General features: G+C 36.6%; 1 protein-coding gene across 2 annotated transcripts in view; it reads right to left on the bottom strand.

Annotated features, from left to right (window-relative positions):
* FAR1 (fatty acyl-CoA reductase 1) overlaps positions 1-8,634 on the bottom strand; it is a 73,792-nt gene that overhangs the window by 64,203 nt on the left and 955 nt on the right. The window contains exon 2 of one of the 2 annotated variants that reach the window (XM_019948328.3): positions 7,588-7,685. The exons of the other annotated variant lie outside the window; for it this stretch is intronic. The gene's annotated coding sequence lies outside the window, so the exon portion shown is untranslated. The remainder of the gene's footprint in view (positions 1-7,587; positions 7,686-8,634) is intronic. 2 annotated transcript variants of the gene reach the window in all.

Here is an 8,634-nt window from a genome sequence, read left to right as displayed (position 1 = left end):
CCTCCAGTCTCTAGTTTTGAGGAGGAAGCTTCCAGGAATCTCTTTAAACAACTGAATCCCATAACAAAGCCTCTTCTCAAAAATCTTCCTGGTCTAGCTTTAAAACCTTGCCAGGTTCTTATGTAAAGCTTGCAACAAACAAAATGCTGTCAAGCATAGAAAGGTACAGAAAACAGGAGGGAAGTGTTTGATGACTTTGTGGATTCTTAGAATCTCTTTCCAGCTCTGAAACTGACTTAACGCATCTAAGAAGCCCAGCGAATTCTTAGTCAATTTATCAATTGAGAATCAAAGTCACAATGCTAAAAACTCTGTCAAGATATTTCCTTCTCCAGAAACTGAGATCCAGAACAAAAAGACAGCCAAGATAAATAAGAGCAACAGACTACACTGTTGTGACTGCCACTAACCACGTGACCTTGGGCAAGTCAATTAATTGCTCTGATCAGTCATAAAATTCACTGAAGGGGAGGCTAAATCACTGATGGATAAATCCTCTTCTAGCTCTCAAAGTCTATGTATTACTGTATATTAGAATAAGTTTATTTCCTAGTAATACATTAGATACTCAGAAAATTATTAACTCCAATGGGTCACAAGGTTATCACTTTAAAGCCATACACCTAATATTCACTGATCTTCAAACAACCTATGCTCTGCTCTGCAGTCAAATGTCTCATTTAGCAGCTAACTGATCTGTTCCTATCTCCTAAGGATTCTGCTTATGCTAATAACCATTATTACGATTATATTTTAGGTACAATCCACAAATTTTTAAAACCCCATACTTCTCACTTCACACTGGTCAGAATGGCCATCATCAAAAAAAAAATCCTCAAACAATAAATGCTGAAGAGAGTGTGGAGAAAAGGGAACCCTCTTGCACTGTTGGTGGGAATGTAAATTGATACACCCACTATGAAGAACAGTATGGAGGTTCCTTAAAAAACTAAAAATAGAACTACCATACGACCCAGCAATCCTACTACTGGGCATATACCCTGATAAAACCATAATTCAAAGAGTCATGTACCACAATGTTCACTGCAGCACTATTTACAATAGCCAGGACATGGAAGCAACCTAAGTGTCCACTGACAAATGGATAAAGAAGATGTGGCACATATATACAATGGAATATTACTCAGCCATAAAAAGAAACGAAATTGAGTTATTTGTAGTGAGGTAGATGGACCTAGAGTCTGTCATACAGAATGAAGTAAGTCAAAAAGAGAAAAACAAATACCGTATGCTAACACATATATATGGAATCTAAAAAAAAAAAAAAAGGTTCTGATGAACCCAGGGGCAGGACAGGAATAAAGATGCAGATGTAGAGAATGGACTTGAGGACACGAGGAGGGGGAAGGGTAAGCTGGGACAAAGTGAAAGAGTAGCACTGACACATATACACTACCAAATGTAAAATCGATAGCTAGTGGGAAGCAGGCGCATCGCAAGGGGAGATCAGCTCAGTGCTTTGTGACCACCTACAGGGGTGGGATAGGGAGGGTGGGAGGCAGACGCAAGAGGGAGGGGATATGGGGATATATGCATACATATAGCTGATTCATTTTGTTATACAGCAGAAACTAACACACCATTGTAAAGCAATTATACTCCAATAAAGATGTTAAAAAAAAAACCATACTTCTAAGAAATATATTTAGGCCCATCCTTCAAACTAGATGGACAATAAACACTTATGATCTCAGGGCTCTACAGAGAATCAATCCTCTGTCAGACCAATACATGTTTCTAAGCCTCTGTGTATCATATCTAGGAGTTGTTTTAACACAAATGTGAACCTCAAAATACTTTAACAGATCCTTTCCTCCACAGATCTTAACTATTTAAGGGCAAGAGAGGTCAAAGAAGATTTTCCTTTACCTCTGAAAAAGTGGTATTTATGTATTTATTCATTCTTAAATCATATTCTACTTCATCTTAATTCAGGATGGATAGAAGCCATTATATAAAGTTCCATACACTTATTCCAAAATCTTTGGTAAAATCATTCCTACATATTCAAACTGGCTACAGCTTGTTTTCCCCCAAGAATGCAATTAAGAATTGGTCTTTTAAAAAATTAGGCATTGCATAATGAATTTTATAATTTCACTCAATAATGAAAAACACTTGTTTGACTCAAAATTCCTTCAATGACCACTGCTAAGAATGCAGGTGTCGAAGGATCACTGATAGTTGAGAAAATTTTGCAAAGTTCTTCAGAAGTTGGTTATGACGCTATGCTTGGAGATTTTGTGAATATGGTGGAAAAAGGAATCACTGATCCAACTAAGGTTGTAAGAAGTGCCTTACTGGATGCTGCTGGAGTGGCCTCTCTGTTAACTACAGTAGAAGTCGTAGTCACAGAAATTCCTAAAGAAGAGAAGGATCCTGGAATGGGCGGAATGGGTGGGATGGGAGGTGGGATGGGAGGTGGCATGTCCTAATTCCTAGAATAGTGCTTTACCATCATTAATGAGATGTGAAAGGAAGCTCAAGGCAGCGTTCCTCACCAATAACTTTAAGAGAGGTCAGTTGAAGGAGATGACTGAAGAAAAGGCTGGCTGATGTTTAAGAAAATCACTATAACCATCAGTTACTGGTTTCAGTTGACAACACAGAATGGTTTACTGCTGTCATTGTCCATACCTACAGATAATTTATTTTGTATTTTTGAATAAAGACATTTGCACATTCCTGGTAAATGAGTATAAGAGCCATGTACCAATGTACTGCTTTCAACTTAAATCACTGAGGCATTTTTACTACTATTCTATTAAAATCAGGATTTTAGTGATTGCCATCAACAGATGAGAAGCTAAGAAGCAGCCTTTCTGTGGAGAGTAAGAATAATTGTGTACAGAGTAGAGCAATATCCAATTATGTGACAACGTTTGTGTAATAAAAATTGTTTAAAGTTAAAAAAACCAAAAACACTTATATGTAGAAGGTGAAAAGCACAAAGAAATAAATAAAGTTGAATTTTAGCAGTATGCTATCTGCCTATACATTAAAGAATGGATTATTAAACCAGAATCTGTAAACCTTCAAAGATATCTGAATGGGTTTTGAAAGTCTTATTATTAGCCTCCTGAAATTATTAGAAAAACTAAGTGTATATGTATATTTTTTCTGAGGAGAAGAGATAGCACAAAGCTCTGAGATGCTCAAAGAAGTTTATGACCTTTGACTAAGACTCTGCATCATGGGATATATTTTAAGATTTTAATTCTCAGTTAATAGTTCAAAGTTTTTAAGTCAATACTCCAAAATAATAAGATATAGTGGTAAGAATTCCTTACATTCAAGAAGGATTACTCATGTGGCTGCCATGCCAACACTTTTGGCAAAAATTCCATAAAGAACAAGAATGATCTAGACTAGATATCTCAAAGCAATCTTAAAACTGTCAAACAGTTAAAACTTAAACACATGCACACACACACTCCACCAATGTCATTTCCCATTTAGAATCTCTAATACTGGCATATGATCTTACGTTGCTACATTCTGTTTTATACATGTATATTCAGTCTCTCCAACTACTTATCCCTGTCCTACAGTAGATTATTATATCTAATTTCTCTTGCTCAGAACAGTATAATATACAAGTCTCAAATATATTTATATGAAGAAATTTCCACTTCACTTAGATTAGCATGTCTATTGTTGCATTTATCATGCTGTATGGTAATAACAGGTAAAAATGTCTAGGGACTTGTTTCAAAATTAAGAAGGAGGAGGGGAGTGGGTGGAGATACAGAAAAAACAAGATTGACCACAAGTTGAAAAATGTTAAAGCTGGTGATATGCATATTATTATATTTTTATGTTTGCAATTTTCCATAATACAAAGTTTAAAGACATTGGCCTCGCCTATTAGAACAGAGAGCTTCTTAAAGACAGGTGCAGGAGCTTTCCTCTTTGTACATCTGCCCAGTAGAGAGCAGTTACTTTGCTAAACACATTTCATTCTTTATGTGAAAGGCAGCAGTACTATCCTTCAATGAAACTTCAACAACTCTTTGATGGTATTTTATTTAAACAATTCTTTTATTAACCCAGATAAAACATATTCATTCATTCACTACTTACTGGTTACCTACTTTTCTCAGATACCCTGTCTTGATAAATGGAGGATATAAAAAGTAATTCATACTCTCTAATAAATTAAGAATCTGACAATACCCTCAAGGATCCATGGGAAAAAGGGCAGGGAGGGAAGAAAGGGAGATAAAGGGAAAGAAAAAATAGTAAAAAGCAACAAATACAGTATTTTAAGAAAGGGCTCTAAGGCATTCACATTTTTAATTAGAAAGAAGGCATACAGTTTCTTTAAGCTAGACAGGTCTAAAAGTTCCCCTTCCCACTCTATTCTACAGATGAGGAAACTAAAGCTCAGAGAGGGGAAGTGACTTGCCTCAAGTTACACATCAAGTTGCTAACAAAACCAAAAGTAAAATTCAGATCTGCTCATTCACAGTGCAATGTGAATTTTCTACATAAAAAACTTCCTCCTACCCCATAATATTCACTACCTAAAGAGAATGACTATTTTATTATTAATATACACTTCAATTCTGTATTCTACCACACTAAAAAAAAAAAGCAATACACTAAGTAAAGGGAGGAGGCTGGGTAGAAAATGCAAACAAACTGCTAAGACAGTTATACATGAATACTATATGCACATACCACACTTCCTTAATTCTGAGACACATTTGACTTTAAGACATAGTATCCATTTTGTAAACATTTTTTAAAAAATACAGACACCGTAAAATCTTCATTTCAAAAAATATTAAAATGTGAAAACACACACCTCTAAAGCAATAAAATATAACGCACCCTATAAGACACAAAAATCACTATCATTTAAGACCCCATGTCACAGGCACAAACACACAGAGCAAGAGTCCCATCTTCTAAAGTAACGAATAGTTACTAAATACCTAAGGCTATGTGGCATTTTTTTCAGTTGTCTGTATTAATAAACAAGTCCTTTTTGCCATACATCTCATATGCATGAGCTCTGGAGTCAGAGAAAGCAAACTGGAATCTCCAGCTCTGCCACTTAGCTCTCTGGCCTTTGGGAAGTTACTAATTTCTCCAAATCTCATTCTCTTCATAAAACAAGATAACCACCTTAGAGAACTGCCTGAGAATTAAATGTAATAATTTATTTAAGGAACATAGTACAGTGCCTAGATGAAATATTAAGTTTCCTTCCACAATTCCTATGGACCAAATGAAATTAAAACTAAAAACTACGTCCCATTCTTGACTTATAAGATTGGAATAAATCTGTACTAACTACTAGGGCAAATACTACTAATTTCCTTTGGAATAATTATTTGATAAGAAAAGCTTATTTTCTTGAAATTTCTCTTTTCTTCTTCAAACTGGGAACAGAAAACAATGACAAATTTTAAGTGTTTAAGTTAAACTTGTTATATGTAAACTCAGCACTTTCATGCTGCCTTTACTGAACTGAGACTCTAAGCCCAATACAAACCCACTGAAGAGAGGAACTATAAGCCTACGTGTGGGAGGAGAGAAGGGTATAAGGTCAAAAAGACACATTTAAAATGACTCAATGTACGACTGGTTTGGTTTTTTTTAACCTTAAATTCATTTATTAAACAATGTTCAGAAAAGTCAAGACCATATCTCCATGATTCAGGGTGCTTTAGTAACCTGATCCCCCAGATTAAGCAAATGTAGTTTCAGGTTGTTTCCAACAATAACAAGTCATTGCCAAGATGGGACTGTGCCTAGCAAAGTGGCTCATATGCAGTAGACACTGAAATAAGACCATCTTCTCTCCTACCCCAAACATAGTACAGACTAGACCACCCACATATTCTCTCACTATTAGTTCATTTTAGTTGAATGATTTTTCCCCACTAATGATAAAAATAACAATGCTTTTTTTTAAACTTGGAAAAATACAAAAAGTACCAGCATTTTTAAACTACCCATGATCTTACCAGCCAATAACTAAAATATTACAAAAGGACATACCAACATCTTTCCTATGAATTTGACCATAATTATGATCATACCAAACTTTAAATTTGTATAGAGCACTTGCCACTAAACACAATTAACTACCAATCCATATGTTAGTATCCTCATTATGGCTTTCTTAAGACCAAATTCACACTGTTTTTCCTTACTTAACTCAATGGTTTCTTCTCAATCTTTCCTCTTCTGAGTATCTACATATTTTGCTGATGATCACTTCCTCTTTCTTAAAACTCTATCCTAAGTTTCCCTAAACAGTATATTCCTCAGTGTCTACAAAAGTCTCTCCAACTAATCTTTTTCTATTTCTTCACTGGCTCTCTTCTGTTAACTCCTGACAATCTCTAAAACATGGCTCAGTCCTGACTTTGAATTTGCTTGTCAACCTTGAATCCCTAGCACTTAATAACACAATGCCTGGCATGAAGCAGATGCTCAATTTACGTTTACTTACTGACTTTGCCAACCCTGACCTGCCACCTACTAGTTGTGTTACCTTGGTTAAATTAAATCTTTCTGAACCTCAGTTCTCTCATTTATAAAGTAGGGATAATCAAAGGAAGATGATGCTTGGAAAGCTCAAAACAGTTTCTGGCACAAAGTTGCACCCAATAAATTTTGCTATTATTATCAACATAATCTAGTACAGGAATCAAAAATATTTATTATTGGGCTTCCCTGGTGGCACAGTGATTGAGAGTCTGCCTGCCGATACAGGGGACACGGGTTCATGCCCCGGTCCGGGAAGATCCCACATGCCACGGTGGCAGAGGCCACAACAGTGAGAGGCTTGCCTACCGCAAAAAAAAAAAAAAAATTTATTATTATATACGGTTGAACACCAAATCTACTTCTCAATAACCTAATTTATTTTCACCATATTCCTCTTATCATAACTATCAAAAAACATTTTTGTACTCTTCACCACTTATCTCCAATCCATCATCAACTATTCTAATTTTTCTCTCCTAGCCACCATACAAAACCATCATTTATCAACTAAGCTATAACAACAGACTTAGTTGATTTCTACACCTTTATATCTTCATTCATGGGCTTCCCTGGTGGCGCAGTGGTTAAGAATCCACCTGCCAATGCAGGGGACACATGTTCAAAACCTGGTCCAGGAAGATCCCACATGCTGCGGAGCAACTAAGCCCGTGTGCCTCAAGCAACTACTGAGCCTGCGCTCTAGAGCCCGCGTGCCACAACTACTGAAGCCTGCACACCTATAGCCGGTGCTCCACAACAAGAGAAGCCACCGCAATGAGAAGCCCATGCATCACAAAGAAGAGTAGCCCCAGCGCACCACAACTAGAGAAAGCCTGCGCGCAACAACGAAGACCCAACTCAGCCAAAAATAAATAAATAAATAAAATTATTTTTAAAAAGATCTTCATTCGAATCTTCAATCCTCCTTAAAAACCATTTTTAATTTGTCACTCTTGTCCACAGTTGCTTATAACATGTCCATACTACTGGAATGCCATCCTCTTATCTTGCAATAACCCATGTCCCAACTCCTAGTTCAAAAGATGGCTCAACACTCACCTCTTCCAGGAAACTTTCCCTGATTAACTCCACACCACTCAGATTACTTCTCTGCTCCGAGTCGCCTCAGCCCCTCAGCACTTAGGTACTCTGTTATACTAAGAGTAAAATGTGATCAGTGAATAGCATTACCAAGAAATTACTTCCACAAAACTATTTCTACATCCTAAAGAATGGTCCATTACCTATAATGCTTTGTTGATTTGGTTAATTAGGAAACATCCTATATGACAAATGCCCTCTTTGGGTTTTGTCCTTAACACTATACTACTTCATGTTGGTAAAGAAGCACTTAACTCTTCACAATCCTTTTGTCCTATCCTCAGGCAGAAATAATACCTCAGTTGTATCACCTCCTCCTGTTTAAATCCAATGGAAATGTAGTAATGGACCATTTTCTTTTCTACTATCTTTTCCCTGCCCCCAACCTCTGTCCATACCCCGCAAATAAAACTTCCAAAGCTTTAAACAGAAAGGTAGTAGCAGTGATACCACGTTTTTCTTTCCTGTAAGTGAAAAGAACTTTGAACCTATTTAGCTACAAAACTCTTCCCAAGGCTGAAAAATTTCCCAACAAGCATGATGCATAATCAAATTCTACATCAAAATGCTTGATTCTTATAGAGTAAGACAATTGTACTTATGTTCACTCTTACTTGTGTTACTGTAAGAGATCTTACATCATTTTTATGAAACATAACTTTTGAGAAACTCCCCTGTATTGCCGTTTTCGCAAAGTATCCTGTGATGTTGTCTTTAAACTAACACATTCTACTTTTTTTTGATATAAGAATTAAGCGATTCCTCACTGCCATCCAATCAAAAGCAAACAATATTTGTGCCATGGCTTGTGAGAAGATGAGTTCGTGTGCTGCTGAGGCAAAACAATGAGATGAACTGTCACACGGGTGGGAGAAGGGTTGGGGAGGAAGGAGGAGGGTTGGGGAGGGAGGACAATCAACCTCAGCGGTGAGAGTTAACAAGTCTGAGAGTTTGGCCATCGATGAGTAGTGAATGAACCTATGGACCTGGCTGACTGACTCCTAC

The sequence above is a fragment of the Tursiops truncatus genome, chromosome 8 (assembly GCF_011762595.2).
Source record: "Tursiops truncatus isolate mTurTru1 chromosome 8, mTurTru1.mat.Y, whole genome shotgun sequence".
In the NCBI taxonomy this organism is placed as follows: domain Eukaryota; kingdom Metazoa; phylum Chordata; class Mammalia; order Artiodactyla; family Delphinidae; genus Tursiops; species Tursiops truncatus.
This window is presented reverse-complemented; position numbering and strand designations above follow the sequence as displayed.